The sequence below is a fragment of the Haliotis rufescens genome, unplaced genomic scaffold (genome assembly GCF_023055435.1).
Source record: "Haliotis rufescens isolate VD_foot unplaced genomic scaffold, xgHalRufe1.0.p SCAF_22, whole genome shotgun sequence".
Taxonomy (NCBI): domain Eukaryota; kingdom Metazoa; phylum Mollusca; class Gastropoda; order Lepetellida; family Haliotidae; genus Haliotis; species Haliotis rufescens.
In genome coordinates this window covers 13,302,901-13,317,589 of record NW_025963913.1, presented here as the reverse complement: position 1 = coordinate 13,317,589, position 14,689 = coordinate 13,302,901, and the positions used below count along the sequence as shown (strand labels likewise).

The 14,689-nt window shown below is 38.9% G+C and overlaps 1 protein-coding gene across 2 annotated transcripts in view; it reads left to right on the top strand.

Annotated features, from left to right (window-relative positions):
• The first annotated feature begins 9,914 nt into the window (after positions 1-9,914).
• The window catches only part of LOC124140101 (neuroglian-like), an 82,185-nt gene continuing 77,410 nt past the window's right edge, over positions 9,915-14,689 (top strand). Inside the window, exon 1 of one of the 2 annotated variants that reach the window (XM_046507471.2) lies at positions 9,915-10,030. The gene's annotated coding sequence lies outside the window, so the exon portion shown is untranslated. Of the gene's footprint in view, positions 10,031-14,497; positions 14,593-14,689 lie in introns of those variants that run through there. The other variant, XM_046507472.2, reaches the window with a different exon arrangement.

Here is a 14,689-nt window from a genome sequence, read left to right as displayed (position 1 = left end):
TTGACCTTTTGACCATATCTAGATATATGTCAGAAACTAACTAAATTGATATGTTGATATAATGTATCAAATTGTAACCTACTGAGAATTTACAATCGTAACAAATCAGAATTTTGCATCAGTTGCGTATTTGATGCAAATTGTAATGGACTCAAATGCATTCCAATAAAATATTAGACCTCTAGATCTACTTGTGCTGTCGATATTGTGAAAGTTGTTATTTTGATTCTCAATGTTGACAGATTAGATATCATGAGGTGTAATATTTCAACTGAATTATTACATAAAAGGTGTTTAAATATTTGAAGTAAAGTAAAGTTTGATCTTCAATTTTGTAAACAATATTTCTACCAAAATGATATTTACTTTACTGTACCAAATTAATTATGTCATGAAATGAACAAAAACCCAACTAATTAATGGCCAGTAAATATTCAATCTACATGTGATCTTTATATAATTTACACAAACAGATAACTCTGTAACAGTTTGTATTCAAATATTTCAAATGCATAAATGGATATTGACATTACTATAAACTTAAAGTATAAACAGAAATATTTTTAATTCCAATGCGTATTGCAATCATAACTCATTTATTCTCTTTGTTTAATTGTAAAACCCATCTGGCTTTATGTCCACAAACATGTTTTGAAACTTTAAAGACAAAATGATTTCTTTTGTGTAAGCAATTGCCATGTTTTATTGATTATTAGTTGTGCTTACTGTGTCATTTTGCAATAATTATATTGTTATGATGTAATATTTTACTATTGTTAACAATCTTTAGAACTTTAGTTTATTTCAATCATGTCAAGTGGTGTGATCATTTTGATAATTTTTATAATTCAATCAAAACGAGAAATATAAAAAAATATAAATACATGGAAGTAATTTGTTTTCCTTGTCAAATAACGATGACAGCATGAATTTATCTCATTTTGTGATGTGACAAAGTTAATATTTTCAAGTCAAGATATCAACTTTAGTAAACAACAAGAAGAGATAAAGAGATAAATTCAAGTGTTATATTTTCTTTGTGATCTTCATGACCTTACCATAGTGTCAATGAGGCAGACTGACTTGATATTTCACCTGATTTTAATAAAAATCTTATTTATTTCACTCTAGCGAAAGTATGTTTTCAGCATGGTCAGACTAAACAAAGTATGTCATGATTAAATACATACCGGTAATACAAATATCAAAACGTGTTTCATTAAAACAAGAGTAAATTTCTGTGTGACATTGATATAAAGAGCTGTAGTACACTGTCACATTGTACCTATATGCCGACGAGGTTATGATAAAACAATCTATTTCTGAAATACGTATCTCGAAATGCACCTTTTGATTCACATCCGGGATCCTGACAGCAAAATGCTAATTCCAGTGTATTACAGGCATATTTTAGTTGGACCTCATGATTAAATGTGAAATATTTTCTGTATTAGATACAGAGGATACCATTTTTTGTTTGTTTGAAATGTCCATCAGAGAAATGCACAACATGCTGTCTGTTCCCTATGAGCTGATGCGACTCACACTGCATGGAGCTACATGTATGCTCTCCAAGCCTCGTTTTCGATCCAAGATGGCGAAAACGTGAAAAAGGTCAATTGTAATGAGACAAAACGACGTATCATGATTCGGACGACTTCACAAGAAACCACACCGTCCGCAAAAACGAGGGTTCGGTGTATTCCATTCAAGTCAGTATGATCCTGTTTTCACACAGTAGGAAACACGTGAACATCTGGATTAGAATAGGTCATCAGCAACCCATGCTTGCAAGGCGACTATGCTTGTCGTAAGAGGCGACTAACGGGAATACTGGAATATTGCCGAGTGCGGCGGTACACAATAAACAAACAAACAATCATATAACAAGTGCTGGAATGTGGTTCTGAAGCCCTGCATTAAGTCTATCTGCCCGAGTTATCACCCTTCCATCACCTGTACTTGACCCTGTCACACGTCAAGTTTTTTCCCTCGAGAGAAGTGGTGGCTGTCTCTCAACCACCTCCTCGACTTTGGGAAGCAGTACGTTCTTGTTGAGCTGAGCAGTGAGCGGGAAGCTGTAGGGGCGGCTGGCTTAAAAAGATTCTTTCTTTTGAAACTTAAATTGGCTATACAGGCTAGTTATCTTGTACTTGCATGGTTGTTCTGTGAGTAAATGTTCAACAAGCATATTTACAATCTCCATATAACCACATTATAAATACATTATACATTTGTCTTTTCAGCCACCTTTGTCCGCAATGTGTACCCCTATCAGACTCACAATTGTAAATTGATCGTACATTTTAAACAAATATTTTGTTCAACAAATATAGTTCCCAGGGTCTGCGATGTGTATGAGAAGATGTAGTGGTTGGTGAAGCTCCTCCTTCAAGACACCTGGTGTTTGTTTGGCTCAAAAAGAGGCCAGAGAAGCCAGCTTGAGAACATGCCATCCACTCCAACACTGAGTTTATAGAGGTACTCAGATCCCGATGCGTGGGTGTGTTCGTATCACATGGTGCTAGTCTCTTCACTGGTAAGATCAAATGGTCGAAAGAAATGTCACTAACCCATTAGTTAACTATAAGTGTAACTTATTCTCGCGTGATTTATGCCAAGGAAACGATTCATCCTAACGAATCACGTCTAACCACGGACTCTCTTGCTACACGCTAAGGATGTGGTCAGTAATGCATTACCTCGTTCCAGCTGAACCTACACATCGTGCACGATACTCCACAGCCTTTAGCCATTTATACATGGGACGTCTTTGTTGACAAAATGTTGAAGTAAAATACTTGTCTTCTAGGCGAATTACCAACATCACAAACCATTATACAGGTCCATCCCACCCAACCCCTATGATCGTCCTCTCTTTCCCTTCATCTTCGCCCAACATCAGAACTATATTATTTATTGGGGCACGGATTTAGTTGAAATTATTTTCAGTAATTCTCTTTGAGCATTATGACTTTCCTTGGCGCTGACTGGATGGTTCGTTCCATTGCTTGTATTGTCTGTGAAGAGTATCGTGGCGGATATAAGCGACAAAACACTTTCCATAATCATAAGACATCTTTGATTCCGACTATATCATAAACACGTGTTCATGAATCAGTGTCACATAGTGATGATACCAGATTGTCTCGAGAAGATGCAAAGTCAAGTCAACTGTTCACCTGAAAACATACGGGAACATATGGTACAAGTCAAAATAGAGAATTGTACGGGACTTTATGTTTGTCATTGATGCATCAAGTTGGAAATGTTCTCCATACATCTACCAAAAAACTTCTAAAAGATTTACTAAGGCATTGAAAATTGAAACATCTGATGAGCATGAGTCGTAGAAACCTTCGTAGAAAAGCATGCTCGATCGATAGTATTTCAGAAGTAGTTGAGTCTAGACACCAAATGTTGGAACTGCTGGAATGTTGACTGTAGTAATCCCTTTTCGTCATGCAGTCTTGCGAATACTTTTTGTCAGACTAAATCTTTATACATAAAACTAAATATGAAAATGATAAGGCAGTTGCACTCGACTATTGTATTTTTAACTCAGGTGGGTAAGTCAGCGGAAGAGAGTTGTCTATTTGACCATTATTGAACGATCATCGATACACCTTATAAGTCAGTATTTCTGACTCTGAAGCTAATAAGTCAGTAATTCTGACTCTGAAGCTAATGAGTCAGTAATTCTGACTCTGAAGCTAATAAGTCAGTAACTTTGACTCTGAAGCTAATAAGTCAGTAATTCTCTCTGAAGCTAATAAGTCAGTAATTCTGACTCTGAAGCTAATAAGACAGTAATTCTGAATCTGAAGCTAATTAGACAGTAATTCTGACTCTGAAGCTAATGAGTCAGTAATTCTGACGCTGAAGCTACTATCTCAGTAATTCTGACTCTGAAGCTACTATGTCAGTAATTCTGACTCTGAAGCTACTATGTCAGTAATTCAGCAAAGGGGGGAGAACGATTGGTACCAGTCTGGGTGCCTACTTCTTGTCTAAATACCCCACCCCCAAATTTAGTACAGATGTTATCCGTATGAGGAAGTCCTGCATGTCACATATTGTTTTCTCAGTAAACTTCAAATGACATTTGTTTCATAGTTGCCGAATTGCCCTGAACCTCTGAAGGTACAGATGTAATATTAGCTAACATCAAAAGGTTTAGTGACAAATGCAACATGGATCAAGGAATGAAGTTTTTCCTTAATTGCATCATTTGGGATAGTGAAAAAGTTGAAAAACGAAATGTTTTGACATAATTGAACTTGGTTTATTTCTGAGATTGCAAAAATTCAAGCAAATCCTTTGAATTTTTGAAAAACCACATGGTATTAATTTCACTTGTCGATAATACTTTCTTTGAACATATGGAAAGTCCTTCCTTAATTGTATGGTTAATCTTTAAGACAGGGATTTTGAGGTACGATTGCTGGACCAATCAATAGATCTCTCTTAGTATGGAGTGAGGTCGTTTGAAAGAATTGTCGCAAATAATTGAAGATGAAATTATCCATTTCGATGAAGTCGCAAATGATATAGGTGACGTCGTTGTAACAATAAATTGACAGATATCCCGCAATTCCTCGTCTCTCGTGGGTTATTACTTGTGTAGAATTTCATCAGGGTATCAAGTTTGGGATTCATTTCAGCCGACACGAACACAGTGGCATTTCGGAAATACTCAATAACAGCATTGAACAATTTGACTATCACCCTATATACTTGCGAGCATAGCAATATACACAAAATGACTGTTAATGACAAAGTCATGAACCATCGTGGAAAGTTACAAACACGATGGATTAACCACTCAATATCCTGATGGTAGACTTGTCGGTGGTCTAAGCGGATCTTCTCATAAATAATACCAAACGGCAGGTGATCAACTCTTTGTTTCAACATTACTCTCCCCGCTTTGCCATGAATCCTATTTTACAATTAGCTAAGCAGAAAACAATGTTTCGCCTCCTGAATGAGCAGACGACACTTGAGGAGTATTTCTCCAAATCAAGCGGGTTGGTGTGGATATTGCGGACGTCTGAGACGGTGTGAGACGGGCTCACCTGAGATAACAACGACGTCGGGTACGGCGTCTCCCAGATACAAATGCCAGGGTTCCTTGTCCTTGTCTCAGCAACATCGACGGACAAGGTGCTTTCTGGAAACTGATTACTGGGCAAACACAGCAGTGTTGTGATGCTCGAGATGACACTCTAAATACCGGCCATGGTGGTCATTTGTCCCGCGATAAAGAAAAGGCCATATGCATCCGAGATTTATCGGCAAATATTTCGGATTCTATGTAGACCACGCACCGTATTGAGCTGTTCATTTAAAGCAGACCCATGCTTGCCGTAAAAGGTGACTATGCTTGTCGTAAGAGGCGACTAACAGGATCGGGTGGTCAGGCTCAATGACTTTGTTGAAACATGTCATCGTATCCCAACTGCGTAGATCGAAGCTCACGGTATCAATCACCGGATTGTCTGGTCCAGATTATTTACCATCCGCCGTCAAATAGCTGGAATATTGTTGAGTGCGGCGTTAATCAACAAACAAAAAACAAACAAACAAAAACAAACAAAAAATCATTTAGGGCATGTCTCTGAAATGAGGGCGAAAAGTGTATTATAGCTGAATACTCTCTGTGGTATATCAGTGTAAGTGAATGTTTTTTGCCGTAGTCAGCAATTTTATAATCTAATCCCGGCGTACTGTGAAAGATTTACTGTGAACCAGGCAGGCACTGGTTGAGAGAATGGAGGAGAATGGAGGCTATCCACGTCGAACCAGGTTGACATCTTGCAAGCATAAGGTACTGGGGAGATTCCCACGTCACCAAATGAACACAAAACACAGAAATAGTTTTGTTATTTAAAAATATATATCTACAAAATAAAAAATGATAAAATACAAATGGAGCCCAGAACAATTCTTAATTTCAGAGCTGAGGCAATCTAGACTTGCCCAAGCATTCTAGACTTGAGTTGTATTGAACATTTTTAATTTATTCTCTAGGGTCTGGGACTAGGGCTGACACAAGTTGTCCTGCATGGGCATTACTTTGCCTGGTGGGCATTTATCTGTTACATACTGTCATAACATGTCGGTGTTTGCGTTGGTGTCAGTGTAGTTCATGAGAGTCCAGTCATATTAATAAGAACATTCCATTTGTCAGCAAAATATATATGTCCATAAATGACTGAGAAATTCATGTTGAGTCGAGTCTTCGTGTGATATTTCAAGCACACACTATGTCCACTTGAAATAGAATTAATTAACGAAGATAGCTGCAAGTGTGCTAATACTAATAAAGTGAGGACAAGCCATTCCGCCGATAAGAAATATTACTTACAGTAATGACATAAATTGCAAAGTGTGCTTTTCAAGAAATGTCCATTTACTGAGCAACAAACATCATCTTCGAGTTTTGATCACGTGGTTTCAATCTGGGTAAGAATCGATACATCTGCACGTGTTTTTCTTTCAGTTCGTGCTTGTAATGTACGTCACTGCACATGCTGCTAAATATAGTCGCTCCAGTCACCTGACCGCCCATCCGCAGTCGGATTGTAACCACGTGATCAAAACACAGCGATGATGTTTATCGCTACGAAAACTGACATTTCTTGAAAAGTGCACTTTCCATGTTTTGTCATTTTTTATTTATTTAATATTCCTTATCCGTGGAGTGTCTTGTTTTCACTTAATAAGAAGTAACACACATACAGCTATCTTCCTTTATTAATGATCGCGATATTTTCGTGATTCTATTTCAAATGGTGAGGACTTACTATAGGACTGTAGTTGTTTTTTAAATGCTCATGACGTTTGTTAAACTACATGTATGGATATAACGAGAATGTCTTCAATGTACACAATAGCGGATTTCTTTTCTATGAGCGATAGTGCATAAAAACAACTTAATTGAAGCATCCAACTCACGCGAGTCTCAATATCAAGAAACATCCATCGACATTAATGCATGTTACGCTGTTGTGTCGTTAATATTATTACATTGTGATCTCCACATAACGACCGTCGTAACAGCTATATTAGTAGTCTGCATTGCGATATTTGTTTTTATTCACTTAGTTTGGGAGTTCGATGACAGGCCTATTCACTTGTCTGACCCTGTATGCATGTGTGCTTTCAGGCGGAAAATGACGCCAGACAGAGTTAGCGCACACAGGGATCTGCTTGTGTTGTATATTCACTTTCATGTGGACGTTTCGTGAAGTAGGCCATTACGAAGTGGCTAGTAAAATAACACTTTCTCATGCTGTAATTTCTTATATGTCTATGGGAAAGTCCATGAATCATGATTTTATTTCATTCATTGTCTGTCTTTGATATCATATCTCAATAGAAATATAAAAAAATATGCACCTTCAACTCATGAATAATATTGGAACACTCTTTTTAAAACAGATATATTGTGCCCACTTTATCAATACACGTATCAGGTATTTCGCCCCCTTTCTGATAAAGAATGTGTTATGTATATCCATCATTGAGGGTGAGGTGAAGTGAATTGGTGTTTAACGTCGCGACCAAGATTATTGCACTTATATAGCGACACGTGTGTGTGTGTGTGTGTGTGTGTGTGGCTGCGTGTGTGTGTGTGTGTGTGTGTGTGTGTGGCTGCTTGTACTAGTCCGGACTGTTTCCGATTTATAGTGCTAGACCACTGAAATACCATGCCGCAGTTTAACATGAATAACCCACTCAGACACAGCCGACCAGTCCTTGCTTAAGCCCCTTAATGTCGAGCGTCAGACCGGGTAACAACAAGTGCCATCTTTTAACGTATTTTGGAATGACGCGGCCGGGGATCGAACCCGGACCTTCCCCTCTCCGGGCGGACGCTCTACCACTAGACCACGGAGGCGGTTATCCATCATTGAATATTAATGGAAACAATATATAAATAGACTGTGCGAGGTGTCGTGTTTAAAAAGTGTTTAAATACTTATTCTTTTTATGGCAACGTAGGGTGTTAGGATGGTGGAGTTTCACACTTTATCTCGGTATCTCACATTATTCAGCTTTATCACGGTGGGATTTCACAGTATACAATTATATTACGATGTAGTTTCACATTATTCAGCAATACCACAGCGGGGTTCCACATTATTCAGCAATATCACGGTGGGGTTTCACAGAATACAATTATATCATGGTGAAGTTTCACATTATTCAGCTATATCACAGTGGGGTTTGACATTATACAGCTTCATCAAGGTAGGGGTTTCACACTATATCACGGTTGGGTTTCACAGCTATATCATGGTTGGGTTTCACAGCTATATCATGGTGGGGTTTCACAGCTATATCACGGTGGGGTTTCACGGTATTCAGCTATATCACGGTGGGGTTTCACAGTATTCAGCTATATCACGGTTGGGTTTCACAGTATTCAGCTTTATCACGGTGGGGTTTCACAGTATTCAGCTGTATTAAGGTGAGGTTTCACAGTATTCTGCAATATCACGGTGGGGTTTCACAGTATTCAGTTATATCATGGCGTAGTTTCACATTATCCAGCTATATCACAGAGGGGTTTCACATATACAGCTTCATCGAGGTGGGGTTTCACAATATATCACGTTGCGGTTTCACAGCTATATTATGGTGGGGTTTCACAGCTTTATCACGGTTGGGTTTCACGGTATTCAGCTATATCACGGTGGGGTTTCACAGTATTCAGGTATATCACGGTGGGATTTCACAGCAATATCACGGTGGGGTTTCACGGTATTCAGCTATATCACGGTGGGGTTTCACAGTATTCAGCTATATCACGGTTTGGATTTCACAGCTATATCACGGTGGGGTTTCACAGATATGTCACGGTGGGGTTTCACAGTATTCAGCTATATCAAGGTGGGGTTTCACAGCTATATCACGGTGGGGTTTCACGGTATTCAGCCATATCACGGTGGGGTTTCACAGTATTCAGTTGTATCAAGGTGGGGTTTCACAGTATTCAGCTATATCACTGTGGGGTTTCACAGCTATATCACAGTTGGGTTTCACAGTATGCAGCTGTATCAAGGTGGGGTTTCACAGTATTCAACTGTATCAAGGTGGGGTTTCACAGTATTCAGCTATAACAAAGTGGGGTTTCACAGTATTCAGCTACATCAAGGTGGGGTTTCACTGTATTCAGCTATATCAATGTTGGATTTCACAGCCATATCACGGTGACGAGCATCTTGAGGTTCGACAATGTGTATCCAAAGGGAGAATCAATGGGGTCAATATTTATTTAAACAGTAGAGAAAAGGGATGTGCCTGTAACACATTCTAAATTCATGTATATTATTTGAACAACTCAACCAGAATATTGTTAAGTCTTTACTAAGTCAGTCAACAAACAAAATTACAGGTATTTTGTTCATTATTACAGCTATATTAAAATATACTTGTACAAAAGTGTTTCAAATGCGGTTTCCACTAACTCATCATATGTATCTGTGAATATATATTCGAACTTCTACACCGTAATTGTATTAAACGTTGCTTCCATTCTACTTCAAAACCGGGTCATTCATGAAATATATAAATCAAACGGCTCCATAATATCATGTTCACTAAACGCCAGTGTGAAATTAGATCAGTACAACAAATACATAACCTGAATTTGAGATGACCCCTGTAACAGGGTTTATTAATTAAAGCTTATAAACTAAATGTGAGTTGTTGAAAATGTCCATGTCCACAAAATGTATTTTCTGCCTGACTGAAAGACATATGTAAGCCTCATTAATTATTTTATTTAGCTTTAAATGATTAATATTATTCCATTTTAAACAGAAATCCATATATCACTTTGCAAGGTGCGCTATTAACCGGGTAGAAGAAACGAGCTCTTTCATTGGCTGTTGCCGTCACGTGCAGTATCTCACACTCGAGCGGTTAGTGCGAAGCTTCGCTTTGACACTGGTGCAAGTGTGCGGAATATTTGCGTTATTGTTTTGGAATTACAGTTATTCCTGATTGGCTGATCACAGTAAGTACTGCAAATTCCACGTGTGTCGTTTGATAGCATGGAGACGTTTGCTAGCGTATGTAAACAAGCAGAGGTGACAAAGACATGACACATGATCTCAAAATATCGATCACGAAGCACACGTTGAATGACAGATACTGTCTATTATGCAGTAACAGTTAAAGCTGTATGTCGATAGGCCCAGACTGTAACACTCGCAGTTTCATTTATTACAGAAGCAGCAGACGACTAAATTAGACCACGTCTTGTCACTCAATATCTGATAGCCTAAAATATACCTAAATAGGACAGTTTTGCCTCAGTGTCGATGGGCTTATGTCTAACAGGGTTCTTCAAGCTACCCCGTACCGCCGTAGTAATGTGTTATTAAGTCTAAACGATACCCATAGTCAGACGGTATGTGGATAAATGGAATGTATTGTGTACATTCTTCTCATATCATTTTATATATACATAACAGTATGGGGCTGACAGCGAGCTGTTCGGGGTACAGCAAGTAGACCGGTTAAGCCAGGGATGTAGGCCTACAGAATGAAGCCTACGAGGTTCACAGTGTAGCCTAGATTTACCATATTGTTTACAGTTTACACCTGTCAATACCACTGCTGTCACTGTGCAAGCAGATCAAGTTCTTAGCGGAGGGACACTAGTATTCTCATCACCGCGACTTTTTGTGGAGAGCTTTACTCATTATCTCGCCTGTAATTTACAGGTGATTAAACTATGGTGTTACCTGTGCAGGCAGCACGACTCGTTAGCAGTTGTAGGTTTTCCTAGATTACACTAGTATTCTGTCCACTATAGCTTCTCCAAATTATTCGCTAAAGGGGGATATTTGCAGATTCTGGTATGCATTACTTCTACTAATGCTAAAAAAACATGTCATAACAAGCTCTTGCTTTTTTAATTACAGAAGATCGGCATCAACATACTGGGTCAAGAGTTCTTATTCAGATAAATGTTCTTAAAACCATTTTCAGGTGATAAGATTAACTACAATAATGATAATTTATTAGGGTTATGTCACTTTCTAGTCATTAGCTGCTTTTAATTCTGCTACTTGCAGTGTTACAAGTAAACACTTGCCCCAGGCTTGTTGAAATACGTACTGCTTGGCTATTGATGAATGGCAAGTTTTAATGAGTATTTGGCGACTAAGATTGATACATTAGGGCACAGAGTAGCTATTAATATAAGTTCCAGAACAGACTCCTATCTTTGAATATCCTCTTGGCTGTGGCACTGTAACATGCTCCCCCACATACCACATTACACTTCATCACTTGATGCCTGTGTTATCCCCATGATATGTATGGATTAGCAAACTCATGTTTGCGTTAGACATTGACACTAGGGCTGGGACGAGTCCAAATTTACTCTCCGGGTGAAACCCCCTTATTGCCCAACTCTACCTGGGTACCCACTGTATTTACAAAATGTCCATTTGGGAATATTTTGACATTAGCCCTGGCAAACTGTATTTAGATTCACATAAAACGATCTGGTCATGCATACTCTTAAGTTGACTGAAGTTTTATCTTTAGTCAAACATGTAAAAGTCAGAAGGAATGGGTGCATAGTCAGAAAGAAATGTGAACATTAGTAACATGTAGTGTAATCATTGAGATAATATTTGACATTAAATAATATATCACATGACTAACCATGGGTCCAGATAGTCCTGTGGGTACCAGGGTCCTACTCAGGCCCCACCCGACCCGAGTACTCGAGTTACCCATCCCAGCCCTCATGGACACTACCCCATTTGACGTGTACTAACTTTTCACTTATTAACTATATGCACCGATCTATGTGTAAGCAGTAGAACGAATCTTGTTAAGTAAATATGAAATGAATATCTTTAATAGTGCAGTATTCATAAAGTATTTATCCTTTAAATGTATGGCTCACACCAAGAAGGTCTAGTTATGCATGTGGCCTTGTATCTTTCATGTATGTGTGTTTCCTTGTTATGTTGCACACGTCCTTGTGATGACTTGTCTAAATCAGGGTCAATCATAGTTAATAAATGAATTCAGTCGTAAAACAGCATCTGCTTACTCAAAACCATTCACCTGAGTGCTACACATGGAAAACATGAAATATTGTCAGACAATGGCAGTTTCTCCACATGAAAGGTATATGAAGGGCTAGTGAATATTGTAAGGGCTAGCTATGTGTAAGTGGGTGCCATCCCTGATCAACAATTTATGAAATACCCAACAGTCTTAAATTATTCTGACTTCTTGTAACAATACCATCTATAGCTCTCTAGACAATGTACTGTTTTTTATATACCATTTGTTTGTTTGTTGTTTGATGCAGCAATATTCCTGCTATCTGTAAATAATCGAACCTGGACCAGACAAACCAGTGATTGACCACCTGGTCCTGTTAGTCGCCTATTACAAGGTTAGAACTAAACTCAAAAACTTTACTAGCCCGGATAAAGATTAAGTGCCCTTATAATGTTAAAACAATGGGGAGACTTTGAAATTTGTACTAGCCCCTAGGAATTTGTATGAGCCCGGGGCTTGCAGGCTACTGTTCAAGTTCTAAGCCTGTATTACGACTGCATGGTTGCTGGAGGTAAGTTCTCAACCGTATCTTCATGGGTTGCTCTTTGTTAGTATTAAAATCGCTGTGAACTTGTTGAGTGTTTGATGTTTGATGCAGCAATATTCCTGCTATCTGTAAATAATCGAACCTGGACCAGACAAACCAGTGATTGACTACCTGGTCCTGTTAGTCGCCTATTACAAGGTTAGAACATCCACAGTGCCCTCTAGCCAATATGTTTCTGCCTTACAATGTCCCATCTTTGATCTGAAATTTAATCACAAATGAATCGGGGTTGTGATTCACCTGCATAAGGAAAGAATATCAACTTGAGAAATATAAGTACTGTATCAGGATACAAATCGTAAGGCACCTATAGTATCCGGAGGGGTAGGGGTGGTACAGTCATCTAAGGCGCTGTGCAGAGCTGCATCCCTGAGGCACGCCAGAAACCTATGATTGTGGGTTCGAATCCAGATTCGCCCCGATTATGTGTCTAGGTTTGTCAGCACCATACTCGAGATCAGGATACGTATTGTATCACGACCCCACCGTATTGTTATACCTCTACCACGTACGTGTCAGTTTTCTGGATGACTTGGTCCCTGACATACTGATGTCCATACACAAACCCTGATTTACTGAGGCAGGGAACACAAGAAGCCGGTGACCACAGGGTGTTGTTGGAGTGTAAATATGTTCCATTGTCATGCCAGAGTGTGTATTTCAGGCATGGGACCACCAGTGTTTTAAAATGCGTGATTCCTGAACATTACCCAGATTGAGTTACTGTTTGGATTACAGTTTACTTAATGCATCAAATCTTCCATAATACTTTGGGCCCTGAATGAACAGCATAGAGTCATCATAATGTTATTGATGTTTGACTTGATGTGTTGAAAGTGCTGTTTGGCCAGGAATCAATGCGGTTGCATGATGGGGAGTACTACACAAGGCTCTCAATGCTCAGTAGTTTGAGCTTGGTTGCACAATATATCTATGACTACAGAGGACTCTCCTTGGCAATCCTGATTTGCTGGCATCTCCTGTCCAGCTGATGTCAATGCCCATACACAAGTAATGTGTACATCAGCTGCATATATTTCAAGAATAAAGGTCCAAAGCAATGTCATCTGTGCTGTTGTTAGCCTTCAATAAAGTGATACCTTATTGACTAAAACATCGAGTCAATCAGTTAAATTTTCTTTGGACAATCAATTTCTGCTCCAGGCATTTAAAGTTCAGCCTTTGTGAACTCTGATTTTCTCCTTTTTACAAGCTCTTATTGTAGGAATGTACAACGTGAAGCTTTGAGTATATATACTCTTCCATGGTGACACTTGTTACTCAGATTCACAAACGACGTCTCTGAATGTTTACTTTGATGAAATGCAGTAGGGTCAAGCTGTCGAATGAAAAGAAACTGTTTGCAATTTGATTATTTTCCAACCTAGATAGACGATACAAATTCTCCAACCTTTTTTTTACCCCATTTAAATCACTGAAGCGATACCCTCAGGTAGAGATGAGCTGTCCATTGATCCCACTCCAGTTGTAGGAAAATATAAATGATGTGGCCACCATTTTGGACATTCCAACATTGCACCTTGCCGGCGGGTACTGGGCGGTTGTAAGTCTGACTGCTCATTAACTGGAGCACTGTTTGCGCTAAGGAATCATGCACGTTCCACTCATTAGTAACACGTTTACCCTCTATCATTATGAGCTTCGAGGCAGTTTCAGTGTTTATCCTTGCATTGGCTTTCTGAGCATAACATTGCTGTAGAAAATCACTACTGGCATTGTTTGGAGATGCAGTTTCCACGGTAACAAGCTGGTAGCGTTGTAGAGTGTTTTGAGTGAGTCATTGAATTTACTATTGTCAGCATGCAAGAAATGCTGTGAAATATTCATACAAGTGTGGCTGCTTGGTGTGAATGCACGAGTCTGATCATGTAGCCGTCTGCTGACATTACCGTCTGCTCGGAGGTACATTAACCCAGGTAAATATGTGCAACGAGATGCTACCACAGAGGAATACATTTCTGTCATTGTGGCTAGGTGCTTTTAGTAGATAACATATCCTATGCTGAAAGCTTA